This window comes from Pseudophryne corroboree, unplaced genomic scaffold (assembly GCF_028390025.1).
Source record: "Pseudophryne corroboree isolate aPseCor3 unplaced genomic scaffold, aPseCor3.hap2 scaffold_982, whole genome shotgun sequence".
In the NCBI taxonomy this organism is placed as follows: domain Eukaryota; kingdom Metazoa; phylum Chordata; class Amphibia; order Anura; family Myobatrachidae; genus Pseudophryne; species Pseudophryne corroboree.
Genome location: NW_026970562.1, coordinates 16,338 through 31,971, shown reverse-complemented (window position 1 = coordinate 31,971; position 15,634 = coordinate 16,338). Strand labels below are relative to the sequence as shown.

General features: G+C 39.2%; 1 non-coding gene and 1 pseudogene across 1 annotated transcript; both read right to left on the bottom strand.

Annotated features, from left to right (window-relative positions):
• Nucleotides 1-513: 513 nt before the first annotated feature.
• On the bottom strand, nt 514-655 carry LOC135048773 (U1 spliceosomal RNA; annotated as a pseudogene).
• Nucleotides 656-807: 152 nt separating this feature from the next.
• Nucleotides 808-971, bottom strand: LOC135048833 (U1 spliceosomal RNA). The gene has a single exon (XR_010240628.1). It is a non-coding gene; the product is annotated as a U1 spliceosomal RNA (small nuclear RNA).
• Between the last annotated feature and the right edge of the window lie 14,663 nt (nt 972-15,634).

The window sequence follows — 15,634 nt, the reverse complement described above, 5'->3', positions numbered from 1 at the left end:
AACCAAATGCAACAACTAGTGCAAGCATTCCTGGGGGATGGCCTGCAGCAGATGGATTTGAATATGGTGATGTCATCCAAGCAGTGGGTCAAAGTTGGCTTCAACCCTCGTCTGCATATGAAAAGAGAAAAGGAGCGTGCAGGGCATGGAGGCCTTTTGTGGTGCTTGGATGACCCCTAGTTCGCATTAAGCACCCCCACCCTCCTTCGGTGTGGGGCTCATGTTGGCCATTCCCCAGCCCCTGAAGCATTCAAGCTGATTTCTTGCAGCAGCTGGGCACTGTAACAGCTCCAGAGCTGCTCTGTAAAGCAAGTAAAAGGGTGTGGGCCCTGCAGCACTACCCGTAGTTTGCATTGTACATTGGAAGGCACAAAGTAAGCAGACGGGAGCAGAAGTCAGGATAGTGCACAAGGGTATAGAAGGGAGGGGCTCAAGAAAAAAGAAGTGGAAACAGACAGCAAACTAGGCTGGAGAGAGACCTGAGACAAAGAGATCTGAATTATATGAGAGCCGACCAGGGGAAACACAAATTATGCAGTCAAGTTTCCCACATTTGGGGAAATCGCAGGGGCAGCACACCCAGAGTGCAATGGGTGAGCCTTGCCCTTGGAGAAGCAACTTCATGATCATAGTATCTCACCTGGCAACTAAGTAGGAGTTGGGCTAGAGCTGGGGAGGGTCGCTGCTCGGGCACCCCCCTGTCAAGTGAAGGAGATCCAACTGAGGCAGCACAAGGGAACTCTCGAAAGAAGAACAAGGCTAGAGGAAGATCTGAGACAAAGAAATCTGACTTTTACCAGAGCTGACCAGAGGAAAGCACAAACACAGTCCCCCACTACCACAAATAATGCAGTCGAGTTTCCCACATTTGGGGAAATCACAGGGGTCAGCATACCCAGAATGCAATGAATGAACCTAACCCTGGGAGAACAATCTTCATGACCATGGTATCTCCTATGCAAAATAAGTATGATTTGGGATAGGGCTGGGGAGGGCCGTTGCTCAGGCACATCTCTGTCAAGTAAGTTGCATTTGATTTGTTGTTTGGGGGTGCTTCAGTATTAGGCAGCCTTCTGCCCTACCATGTTCATCTGAAAATATGTGTTCTCCCTGCAGTTGTTGTCCCCAGATGAGAGTTCCCTTGTGCTGCCTCAGTTGAATCTCCTTTTGGAGAAGACCTCAATAAGATTGTAGCTGATCTGGCTACTGCTAAAACAGCTTGCCTACCTAGTATGACTCCTACCACGCAGAAGGCTAAAAGTACTTTTCTTGGCCCTTTCATCCTCCAGGTAAAGCGTACCCAAGGTCAGGCATACCCAAAGCAAGCTCATGTTTCCAGACCTGCCAAGCCCAGACTGAAGCAATCCTGGGCTGCCCATCAGCCTGCTTCCAAAACGGACAAGCCTGCCGCATGACGGTGCAGGCCTCCCTCTGGGGGATCCCAGGGTGGGGGGCCCGACTTCTAGGTTTGGCAAAGAAAGGTATAATTCTAAGCTAGAGAATTCTGTTTGGAGCTCACCTTGTACTTTGTGAAGAAATAATCAGCATTGTGGCTGAGCAGATACATGTAGTGTGTGGCTGCAAACTGCATGGATCTGCTGCGTTGTAATGCTGATTCTTTTTTTTTGCAAAGTACCAATAGCTTCATATAATGTTCACAATTTTTATGCAGGATCAAATAGCTCAATAGGTAGGGTGTTTGATTAGAATTCAACAGGTTATAGGTTTGAATCCTGGGTATGGTAGTTTGAGATGTGTTATTTAATAAAGTATGTTGTTCTGACTGCTGGCATCCTATCACCTGGGATATCATACTAAATAAATGGAGTTGATCAAATTTTTTTTTTTTAACTAGGGACAATTTCCAGATACTTCTCTTTATAACTGAGATTGCCCCCTGGAACTTCACATCAGTTGACAACTATGCATGAGTGGGCAGTGCTTGCCCTGGATCTGTCCACCCATTTATGTGCCGCCATAAAATAAAGCATGACTAACAGTTATCCTGGGCGTACACTACACAATTATCTGTCAGGCTATCTATCCAGTCTGGATGGATGGAATGAAAATCTGGTAATGTATAGGAGCAAATGTCAATTAACCATTTGCTCCCAAACACTAGAAAAGTGGTCAAAAATGGTCATTACACAAATTGGTTAAACCCAAAATTTAACCAATTTGTTTAGGGGACCATTTTTGTCCATTTTTTAGTGTTTGAGAGTAAATCGTTGATGGTCATTTGCTCACATAGATAACCGGATTTCTATTCCAACCAGCCAGTGTTGGAGAGATGGTCTGCCAGATTACATAATGCATACCAGAGCCATAACTAGACTTTTTGGTGCCCTGTGACAGAGAATTATATGCCCTCCCCCCCATTTTTGCAATATGGACAAAAGGCGCATGCCTTGTGGGGAAGGGGCATAACAAGATTGATCTCAGAGAAAGCACATGAGATATGAAGATATATCTAGTATACTTGACACTCAATGGTTTGTGGTATTGCAGGGGTGCCCTCCTTAAATGCATATACAGTCACACATGGCATGTTTGTGTAAATGGCATATCAGCAGTCAGCACTAACTGGTGACATGCCATTTGTACAAGTAAGCCATGTGTGACTAATATATAAACATACTTTATTAAATAACACCTCAAACTATCATACCCAGGATTCAAACCTATAACCTGTTAAATTCTAATCAAACACCCTACCCATTGAGCTACTTGATCCTGCATCTATTCTAACCTCCAAAAACAGATTCAGTTGCATTTTCCAGCGTGTTTTGTTTGCGCCTTTGCAAATGTCTTACATCGACAAACTTATTTAGTACTATTTTGCAAATAGGGTTACATTGTCGCAACATTGTGTTCCCTAATTGCTTGATTTTTTAAATGCAAAAATTGATAAAGACACCTGATAATTGCTCTGTGGAGTCTTCTTTTGTGTCTACTTCTTATCTACATTTAATTCCCTACCTATAATCAAGGCATTTTTAAATGCTGGGTGCTGCCAGGACGTGAGGCCTACCTAGACTTTAGATCTGAATTTGAATGTACTTGTGAACTAACTTAATTTCCTACTTCTAAACTCATTCCTAAATTCACTACTTACATTAATCCTGTAGTTGGGCATTTTGAGCCTTCAATTGTGGGCATTGTTTTGTGTCCAGACCAGCAGCTGGTGGTGTGCATTTGCTGGAAAGGCATCGAAGACCTCCGATATGCTGCATCTCCTGATGTGTGTCTGCCTCAAGTGGCAGTCAGCAAATGCATGCTAGACACCCCATTCCAAGCTGATTGTGACATCACGGAACATGCATCATAGAACAGGCATGCTAGAACATGGGTCTTCAACCTGCGACCCTCCAGCTGCTGTGGAACTACATATCCCAGCATGCCCTGCCTCAGTTTTAGCATACCTTAATAGCAAAACTGTGGCAGGGCATGCTGGGATGTGTAGTTTCACAGCAGCTGGAGGGCCACAGGATGAAGACCCATGTGCTAGAACCAAACCGCAGGTACATTGAATGCTAGCAAGCTGAACGTTTAAATCCTTTTTGTTCCGCAGCATTCCAATGTGGAAGATTCCATGGAACCAGAGATTATTCCATTGAGAAGGACATGCTGCCTGGATGACTGCACTGTGCAAATTAAATCACGGAGCCAGTTGGCTTGTGGGTGGCTCTGGTTACTGGGTGGTTAGGTGGGCGGTGTGTCGGAGGTGGAGCACATGAAAATGAATGTGTATCATCCAGCTAGTGAGAGAGAAAACTCATGCAGGAGTGTGCCTGCTTGTCAGTGAGTTATGCACCTTGCCAGACGTCAAATCTACATGGAGCAACTGGAGGGGACAAGAGCAGGTTTGGAAAATATAGACAGAAGAGCATATATGCTGGCGCATTCTCCATGATTGTGTCAGCTTATGTTTTGGTGCACTGCACTTTCCTCCACTAAGTTTTAGCCATTTTGTTTAAACGCAAGTGTAGTTGCTTCTCGCTCTTTTGGCTGTGATATTGTATTGTGGTTGAAGAGTCTGCTGGAGGGATTGTTTTCTTCATTGGCGAGAGACTGAAGATATTCCAGGATGGAAGGCTTGGGAACACTATCCGTTTTTCAGTTGTGGAAGAGTTGAAAGACCGGATTGGACTACATTCTATAGTAAAGGGTATCTTTGTATTTATTAATCCTCCCTTTATATGTGTCTGTCTTTCAATAAAGCTTTGGGCTTGTGATTCCGTCACCCTCTTACACTCCACACCCATAGCCTTATTAACTATTGTATTGTTTAAATGTATAGTGCAGTTCATGATTTATAGTGTAGGCTGACCTGTGCTGTAGTTCTTGAACTGTACTATACCGACAGCATTTGTATTGTGTTTTGGCTGTGCTGCAACACAGTACTTATGTGTGTAATGTTTATGTATGTTTTTTTGCTTCTTTATGTCAATAAAGACTGCTTTTTCAATCCAATATCTGAAAACAATCAATGTTTATCTTTGATGGCAATAGAAGTGGTATGATATTTGCTGCTTTTGAAAGGCAATATCTGATATGTCCCCTATCTGGGAACCATATATTAAATGGCTTTTCAGAAAAGGGAGATGGGAGAAGAGCTTTCAGTACATGTAGGACCGATGCACATTTCCTATTCTAGCCTCCAAAAACAGATTCAGTAGCATTTTCCAGCGTGTTTTGGATGCGCCTTTGCAAATGTCTTACATCGACAAACTTATTTAGTACTATTTTGCAAATAGGGTTACATTGTTGCAACATTGTGTTCCCTAATTGCTTGATTTTTTAAATGCAACAATTGATAAAAACACCTGATAACTGCTCTGCGGAGTCTTATTTTGTGTCTACTTCTTATCTACATTTAATTCCGTACCTCTAATCAAGGCATTTTTAAATGCTGGCGGCTGCCAGGACGTGAGGCCTACCTAGACTTTAGATCTGAATTTGAATGTACTTGTGAACTAACTTAATTTCCTACTTCTAAATTCATTCCTAAATTCACTACTTACATGAATCCTGTAGTTGGGCATTTTGGGACTTCGATTGTGGGCATTGTTTTGTGTCCAGACCAGCAGCAGGTGGTGTGCATTTGCTGGAAAGGCATCGAAGACCTCCGATATGCTGCATCTCCTGATGTGTGTCTCCCTCAAGTGGCTGTCAGCAAATGCCTGCTAGACACCCCATTCCAAGCTGATTGTGACATCACGGAACATGCATCATAGAACAGGCATGCTAAAACATGGGTCTTCAACCTGCGACCCTCCAGCTGCTGTGGAACTACACATCCCAGCATGCCCTGCCTCAGTTTTAGCATACCTTATAGCAAAACTGTGGCAGGGCATGCTGGGATGTGTAGTTTCACAGCAGCTGGAGGGCCACAGGATGAAGACCCATGTGCTAGAGCCAAGCCGCAGGTACATTGAATGCTAGCAAGCTGAATATTTAAATCCTTTTTGTTCCGCAGCATTCCAATGCGGAAGATTCCATGGAACCAGAGATCCTTCCATTGAGAAGGGCATGCTGCCTGGATGACTACACTGTGCAAATTAAATCACGGAGCCAGTTGGTTTGTGGGTGGCTCTGGTGACTGGGTGGTTGGGTGGGTGGTGTGTCGGAGGTGGAGCACATGCAAATGATTGTGTATCATCCAGCTAGTGAGAGTGAAAACTCATGCAGGAGTGTGCCTGCTTGTCAGTGGGTTATGCACCTTGCCAGACGTTAAATCTACATAGAGCAGCTGGAGGGGACAAGAGCATGTTTGCAAAATATAGATAGAAGAGCATATATGCTGGCGCATTCTCCATGATTGTGTCAGCTTATGTTTTGGTGCACTGCACTTTCCTCCACTAAGTTTTAGCCATTTTTGTTAAGCTCAAGTGTAGTTGCTTCTCGGCCTTTTGGCTGTGATCTTGTATTGTGGTTGAAGGGTCTGCTGGAGGGAGGGATTGCTTTCTTCATTGGCGAAAGACCAAAGATATTCCAGGATGGAAGGCTTGGGAACACTATCCGTTTTTCAATTGTGGAAGAGTTGAAAGACCGGATTGGACTACATTCTATAGTAAAGGATGTCTTTCTATTTATTAATCCTCCCCTTATATGTGTCAGTCTTTCAATAAAGCTTCGGGCTTGTGATTCCCTCACCCTCTTACACTCCACACCCATAGCCTTATTAACTGTTGTATTATTGTACAGTTTAAATGTATAGTGCAGTTCATGATTTATAGTGTAGGCTGGCCTGTGCTGTAGTTCTTGAACTGTACTATACCGTCAGCATTTCTATTGTGTTTTGGCTGTGCCGCAACGCGGTACTTATGTGTGTAATGTTTATGTATGTTTTTTTGCTTCTTTATGTGCATCGGTCCTACAAGTACTGAAAGCTCTTCTCCCATCTCCCTTTTCTGAAAAGCCATTTAATATATGGTTCCCAGATAGGGGACATATCAGATATTGGATTTCAAAAGCATCAAATATCATACCACTTTTATTGCCATCAAAGATAAACATTGATTGTTTTCAGATATTGGCTTGAAAAAGCAGTCTTTATTGACATAAAAAAAAACATACATAAACATTGCACACATAAATACAGTGTTGCAGCACAGCCAAAACACAATACAAATGCTGACGGTATAGTACAGTTCAAGAACTACAGCACAGGCCAGTCTACACTATAAATCATGAACTGCACTATACATTTAAACTATACAATAATACAACAGTTAATAAGGCTATGGGTGTGGAGTGTAAGAGGGTGAGGGATTCACAAAACCGAAGCTTTATTGTAACACAGACACATATAAGGGGAGGGTCAATAAATAGAAAGATATCCTTTACTATAGAATGTAGTCCAATCCGACCTCTGTGCTCTTCCACAACTGAAAAACAGATAGTGTTCCCAAGCCTTCCATCCTGGAATATCTTTGGTCTTTCGCCAATGAAGAAAACAATCCCTCCCTCCAGCAGACCCTTCAACCACGATACAAGATCACAGCCAAAAGGCCGAGAAGCAACTACACTTGAGCTTAACAAAAATGGCTAAAACTTAGTGGAGGAAAGTGCAGTGCACCAAAACATAAGCTGACACAATCATGGAGAATGCGCCAGCATATATGCTCTTCTATCTATATTTTGCAAACCTGCTCTTGTCCCCTCCAGCTGCTCTATGTAGATTTAACGTCTGGCAAGGTGCATAACCCACTGACAAGCAGGCACACTCCTGCATGAGTTTTCTCTCTCACTAGCTGGATGATACACAATCATTTGCATGCGCTCCACTTCCGACACACCACCCACCCAACCACCCAGTCACCAGAGCCACCCACAAGCCAACTGGCTCCGTGATTTAATTTGCACAGTGTAGTCATCCAGGCAGCATGTCCTTCTCAATGGAAGGATCTCTGGTTCCATGGAATCTTCCGCATTGGAATGCTGCGGAACAAAAAGGATTTAAATATTCAGCTTGCTAGCATTCAATGTACCTGCGGCTTGGCTCTAGCACATGGGTCTTCATCCTGTGGCCCTCCAGCTGCTGTGAAACTACACATCCCAGCATGCCCTGCCACAGTTTTGCTATTAAGGTATGCTAAAACTGAGGCAGGGCATGCTGGGATGTGTAGTTCCACAGCAGCTGGAGGGTCGCAGGTTGAAGACCCATGTTTTAGCATGCCTGTTCTATGATGCATGTTCCATGATGTCACAATCAGCTTGGAATGGGGTGTCTAGCAGGCATTTGCTGACAGCCACTTGAGGGAGACACACATCAGGAGATGCAGCATATCGGAGGTCTTCGATGCCTTTCCAGCAAATGCACACCACCTGCTGCTGGTCTGGACACAAAACAATGCCCACAATCGAAGTCCCAAAATGCCCAACTACAGGATTCATGTAAGTAGTGAATTTAGGAATGAATTTAGAAGTAGGAAATTAAGTTAGTTCACAAGTACATTCAAATTCAGATCTAAAGACTAAACACAAAACACAAAATAAGACTCCACAGAGCAATTATCAGGTGTCTGCATTGTTGCATTTAAAAAATCAAGCAATTAGGGAACACAATGTTGCGACAATGTAACCCTATTTGCAAAATAGTACTAAATAAGTTTGTCGATGTAAGACATTTGCAAAGGCGCAAACAAAACACGCTGGAAAATGCAACTGAATCTGTTTTTGGAGGTTAGAAAAGATGCAGGATCAAGTAGCTCCATGGGTAGGGTGTTTGATTAGAATTCAACAGGTTATAGGTTTGAATCCTGGGTATGATAGTTTGAGGTGTTATTTAATAAAGTATGTTTATATATTAGTCACACATGGCTTACTTGTACAAATGGCATGTCACCAGTTAGTGCTGACTGCTGATATGCCATTTGCACTAAAACAAATTAAAATGGTAAAAGTTATTGTACTTTAAGTAAAAATAAAAGCTAAAATATCAACCCCAGTTTTGGATTACTTTAATGAACAAAAAAAAAATGCATATAGCAAAGGATAGTTTCAATCTGCCTACCTCTGGGTTATGGGCCCAGCATGCTTCCATTGCAGTACTCTGCTGCACATGTAAGTGCAAGAGATCCTGAAGCACTCACTCATCATGCGAAAGTACCAATGTGTTTCTTCATTGGTTGCTGGAAGAAACATCTTACAAAAACTCTCCAGATTATTGACTTTTTAAAGTTTTTCTAGGAAACGTTCTAGATGAATGCTTATTAATCTTTGTCAGTATGTACTTTTCGCAAAGTGTCTCTGTGGCGCAATCGGATAGTGTGTTCAGCTATGAATCAAAAGGTTGGTGGTTCAATCCCACCCAGGGACGTAATTGACCTTGTAATCAGATTTTGGTGATATTTAAGTAGACAAGTCAAAATTGCAAACCCCCTCTTATGGTGTAGGGTACCTGGCCTTCTCTGATGTAATCAGATTTGATTAAGTGATTTTATAAAAAAACAGCTAGGAAGCACAATTTAGCAGTGGGTTGCAGAGAAAAAGAAAAATGCTGGCAGAAAAATCCAATTGAGTGATTAAACAGCTCTTCATTTTCTGGCTTTATTTTTATGATAACAAATTTGTTCTCTGAAAAGTGTCCACAAAGCCAAGTATCTGATTAACATCTTTGTAGGGATGTTTTTTCACCTATTACTAAATTAAACTTGCTTCATTGGAAAGGCAGCAAGATGCATCCTCATTTCAATATCTACGGAAATAATACAGGTTGACACCAGGAAACATTAACGCCACTGCATCTTTGCTGTTTTCTCATGTGGAAGTCTGTTTAATGTGAAAACAAGGTGATATCTAATTAGCACACAGGTAAGGAATTAAGAAAATCTTTATTTAAGGGTGAAGATGTTTCTCACAAAATCGTTGCCCCAATGCATCATTGAAATTCAAGCTGGAAAGATGATTTTAATATATCACTTGTACATTTTGTATTGCTCTTCTGGTGACAATGTAGTTTGTTTTTGTCAATTACCATTTTAATAATAGGGTAAAGAAAATTAAGTGGATTTTTGAAAGAAAACAATACTGTCAATATACTATTAAAACAAATTAAAATGGTAAAAGTTATTGTACTTTAAGTAAAAATAAAAGCTAAAATATCAATCCCAGTTTTGGATTACTTTAATGAACAAAAAAAAAATGCATATAGCAAAGGATAGTTTCAATCTGCCTACCTCTGGGTTATGGGCCCAGCATGCTTCCATTGCAGTACTCTGCTGCACATGTAAGTGCAAGAGATCCTGAAGCACTCACTCATCATGCAAAAGTACCAATGTGTTTCTTCATTGGTTGCTGGAAGAAACATCTTACAAAAACTCTCCAGATTATTGACTTTTTAAAGTTTTTCTAGGAAACGTTCTAATGAATGCTTATTAGTCTTTGTCAGTATGGACTTTTTGCAAAGTGTCTCTGTGGCGCAATCGGTTAGTGTGTTCAGCTATTAATCAAAACGTTGGTGGTTCAATCCCACCCAGGGACGTAATTGACCTTGTGATCAGATTTTGGTGATATTTAAGTAGACAAGTCAAAATTGCAAACCCCCTCTTTATGGTGTAGGGTACCTGGCCTTCTCTGATGTAATCAGAGTTAGATTTGATTAAGTGATTTTATAAAAAATCAGCTAGGAAGCACAATTTAGCAGTGGGTTGCAGAGAAAAAGAAAAATGCTGGCAGAAAAATCCAATTGAGTGATTAAACAGCTCTTCATTTTCTGGCTTTATTTTTATGATAACAAATTTGTACTCTGAAAAGTGTCCACAAAGCCAAGTATCTGATTAACATCTTTGTAGGGATGGTTTTTCACCTATTACTAAATTAAACTTGCTTCATTGGAAAGGCAGCAAGATGCATCCTCATTTCAATATCTACGGAAATAATACAGGTTGACACCAGGAAACATTAACGCCACTGCATCTTTGCTGTTTTCTCATGTGGAAGTCTGTTTAATGTGAAAACAAGGTGATATCTAATTAGCACACAGGTAAGGAATTAAGAAAATCTTTATTTAAGGGTGAAGATGTTTCTCACAAAATCGTTGCCCCAATGCATCATTGAAATTCAAGCTGGAAAGATGATTTTAATATATCACTTGTACATTTTGTATTGCTCTTCTGGTGACAATGTAGTTTGTTTTTGTCAATTACCATTTTAATAATCGGGTAAAGAAAATTAATTGGATTTTTGAAAGAAAACAATACTGTCAATATACTATTAAAACAAATTAAAATGGTAAAAGTTATTGTACTTTAAGTAAAAATAAAAGAGCAAAAATATCAATCCCAGTTTTGGATTACTTTAATTAACAAAAAAAATGCATATAGCAGAGGATAGTTTCAATCTGCCTACCTCTGGGTTATGGACCCAGCATGCTTCCATTACAGTACTCTGCTGCACATGTAAGTGCAAGAGATCCTAAAGCACTCACTCATCATGGGAAAGTACCAATGTGTTTCTTCATTGGTTGATGGAAGAAACATCTTACAAAAACTCTCCACATTATTGACTTTTTAAAATGTTTCTAGGAATCGTTCTAGATGAATGCTTATTAGCCTTTGTCAGTATATACTTTTGCAAAGTGTCGCTGTGGCGCAATCAGTTAGTGTGTAAGGCTATTAACCAAAAGGTTGGTGGTTCAATCCCACCCAGGGACTTAATTGACCTTGTTATCAGATTTTGGTGATCTTTAAGTAGACAAGTCAAAATTTCAAACCCCCTGTTATGGTGTAGGGTACCTGGCCTTCTCTGATGTAATCAGAGTTAGATTTGATTCAGTGATTTTATAAAAACAGCTAGGAAGCACAATTTAGCAGTGGGTTGCAGAGAAAAAGAAATATGCTGGCAGAAAAATCCAATTGAGTGATTAAACAGCTCTTCATTTTCTGGCTTTATTTTTATGCTAACTAATTTGTTCTCTGAAAAGAGTCCACAAAGCCAGGTATCTGATTAACATATTTGTAGGGATGGTTTTTCACCTATTACTAAATTAAACTTGCTTCATTGGAAAGGCAGCAAGATGCATCCTCATTTCAATATCTACTGAAATAATACAGGTTGACACCAGGAAACATAAACGCTACTGCATCCTTGCTGCTTTCTCATGTGGAAGTCTGTTTAATGTGAAAACAAGGTGATATCTAATTAGCACACAGGTAAGGAATTAAGAAAATCTTTATTTAAGGGTGAAGATGTTTCTCACAAAATCGTTGCCCCAATGCATCATTGAAATTCAAGCTGGAAAGATGATTTTAATATATCACTTGTACATTTTGTATTGCTCTTCTGGTGACAATGTAGTTTGTTTTTGTCAATTACCATTTTAATAATAGGGTAAAGAAAATTAAGTTGATTTTTGAAAGAAAACAATACTGTCAATATACTATTAAAACAAATTAAAATGGTAAAAGTTATTGTACTTTAAGTAAAAATAAAAGCTAAAATATCAATCCCAGTTTTGGATTACTTTAATGAACAAAAAAAATGCATATAGCAAAGGATAGTTTCAATCTGCCTACCTCTGGGTTATAGGCCCAGCATGCTTCCATTGCAGTACTCTGCTGCACATGTAAGTGCAAGAGATCCTGAAGCACTCACTCATCATGCGAAAGTACCAATGTGTTTCTTCATTGGTTGCTGGAAGAAACATCTTACAAAAACTCTCCAGATTATTGACTTTTTAAAGTTTTTCTAGGAAACGTTCTAGATGAATGCTTATTAGTCTTTGTCAGTATGTACTTTTTGCAAAGTGTCTCTGTGGCGCAATCGGTTAGTGTGTTCAGCTATTAATCAAAAGGTTGGTGGTTCAATCCCACCCAGGGACGTAATTGACCTTGTGATCAGATTTTGGTGATATTTAAGTAGACAAGTCAAAATTGCAAACCCCCTCTTATGGTGTAGGGTACCTGGCCTTCTCTGATGTAATCAGAGTTAGATTTGTTTAAGTGATTTTATAAAAAATCAGCTAGGAAGCACAATTTAGCAGTGGGTTGCAGAGAAAAAGAAAAATGCTGGCAGAAAAATCCAATTGAGTGATTAAACAGCTCTTCATTTTCTGGCTTTATTTTTATGATAACAAATTTGTTCTCTGAAAAGTGTCCACAAAGCCAAGTATCTGATTAACATCTTTGTAGGGATGGTTTTTCACCTATTACTAAATTAAACTTGCTTCATTGGAAAGGCAGCAAGATGCATCCTCATTTCAATATCTACGGAAATAATACAGGTTGACACCAGGAAACATTAACGCCACTGCATCTTTGCTGTTTTCTCATGTGGAAGTCTGTTTAATGTGAAAACAAGGTGATATCTAATTAGCACACAGGTAAGGAATTAAGAAAATCTTTATTTAAGGGTGAAGATGTTTCTCACAAAATCGTTGCCCCAATGCATCATTGAAATTCAAGCTGGAAAGATGATTTTAATATATCACTTGTACATTTTGTATTGCTCTTCTGGTGACAATGTAGTTTGTTTTTGTCAATTACCATTTTAATAATCGGGTAAAGAAAATTAATTGGATTTTTGAAAGAAAACAATACTGTCAATATACTATTAAAACAAATTAAAATGGTAAAAGTTATTGTACTTTAAGTAAAAATAAAAGAGCAAAAATATCAATCCCAGTTTTGGATTACTTTAATTAACAAAAAAAATTGCATATAGCAGAGGATAGTTTCAATCTGCCTACCTCTGGGTTATGGACCCAGCATGCTTCCATTACAGTACTCTGCTGCACATGTAAGTGCAAGAGATCCTGAAGCACTCACTCATCATGGGAAAGTACCAATGTGTTTCTTCATTGGTTGATGGAAGAAACATCTTACAAAAACTCTCCACATTATTGACTTTTTAAAATGTTTCTAGGAATCGTTCTAGATGAATGCTTATTAGCCTTTGTCAGTATGTACTTTTGCAAAGTGTCGCTGTGGCGCAATCAGTTAGTGTGTAAGGCTATTAACCAAAAGGTTGGTGGTTCAATCCCACCCAGGGACTTAATTGACCTTGTTATCAGATTTTGGTGATCTTTAAGTAGACAAGTCAAAATTTCAAACCCCCTGTTATGGTGTAGGGTACCTGGCCTTCTCTGATGTAATCAGAGTTAGATTTGATTCAGTAATTTTATAAAAACAGCTAGGAAGCACAATTTAGCAGTGGGTTGCAGAGAAAAAGAAATATGCTGGCAGAAAAATCCAATTGAGTGATTAAACAGCTCTTCATTTTCTGGCTTTATTTTTATGCTAACTAATTTGTTCTCTGAAAAGTGTCCACAAAGCCAAGTATCTGATTAACATCTTTGTAGGGATGGTTTTTCACCTATTACTAAATTAAACTTGCTTCATTTGAAAGGCAGCAAGATGCATCCTCATTTCAATATCTACTGAAATAATACAGGTTGACACCAGGAAACATTAACGCCACTGCATCCTTGCTGCTTTCTCATGTGGAAGTCTGTTTAATGTGAAAACAAGGTGATATCTAATTAGCACACAGGTAAGGAATTAAGAAAATCTTTATTTAAGGGTGAAGATGTTTCTCACAAAATCGTTGCCCCAATGCATCATTGAAATTCAAGCTGGAAAGATGATTTTAATATATCACTTGTACATTTTGTATTGCTCTTCTGGTGACAATGTAGTTTGCTTTTGTCAATTACCATTTTAATAATCGGGTAAAGAAAATTAATTGGATTTTTGAAAGAAAACAATACTGTCAATATACTATTAAAACAAATTAAAATGGTAAAAGTTATTGTACTTTAAGTAAAAATAAAAGAGCAAAAATATCAATCCCAGTTTTGGATTACTTTAATTAACAAAAAAAAATGCATATAGCAGAGGATAGTTTCAATCTGCCTACCTCTGGGTTATGGACCCAGCATGCTTCCATTACAGTACTCTGCTGCACATGTAAGTGCAAGAGATCCTGAAGCACTCACTCATCATGGGAAAGTACCAATGTGTTTCTTCATTGGTTGATGGAAGAAACATCATACAAAAACTCTCCACATTATTGACTTTTTAAAATGTTTCTAGGAATCGTTCTAGATGAATGCTTATTAGCCTTTGTCAGTATGTACTTTTGCAAAGTGTCGCTGTGGCGCAATCAGTTAGTGTGTAAGGCTATTAACCAAAAGGTTGGTGGTTCAATCCCACCCAGGGACTTAATTGACCTTGTTATCAGATTTTGGTGATATTTAAGTAGACAAGTCAAAATTTCGAAAACCCCTGTTATGGTGTAGGGTACCTGGCCTTCTCTGATGTAATCAGAGTTAGATTTGATTCAGTGATTTTATAAAAACAGCTAGGAAGCACAATTTAGCAGTGGGTTGCAGAGAAAAAGAAATATGCTGGCAAAAAAATCCAATTGACTGATTAAACAGCTCTTCATTTTCTGGCTTTATTTTTATGCTAACAAATTTGTTCTCTGAAAAGTGTCCACAAAGCCAAGTATCTGATTAACATCTTTGTAGGGATGGTTTTTCACCTATTACTAAATTAAACTTGCTTCATTGGAAAGGCAGCAAGATGCATCCTCATTTCAATATCTACTGAAATAATACAGGTTGACACCAGGAAACATTAACGCCACTGCATCCTTGCTGCTTTCTCATGTGGAAGTCTGTTTAATGTGAAAACAAGGTGATATCTAATTAGCACACAGGTAAGGAATTAAGAAAATCTTTATTTAAGGGTGAAGATGTTTCTCACAAAATCGTTGCCCCAATGCATCATTGAAATTCAAGCTGGAAAGATGATTTTAATATATCACTTGTACATTTTGTATTGCTCTTCTGGTGACAATGTAGTTTGTTTTTGTCAATTACCATTTTAATAATAGGGTAAAGAAAATTAAGTGGATTTTTGAAAGAAAACAATACTGTCAATATACTATTAAAACAAATTAAAATGGTAAAAGTTATTGTACTTTAAGTAAAAATAAAAGCTAAAATATCAATCCCAGTTTTGGATTACTTTAATGAACAAAAAAAAAATGCATATAGCAAAGGATAGTTTCAATCTGCCTACCTCTGGGTTATGAACCCAGCATGCTTCCATTGCAGTACTCTGCTGCACATGTAAGTGCAAGAGATCCTGAAGCACTCACTCATCATGCGAAAGTACCAATGTGT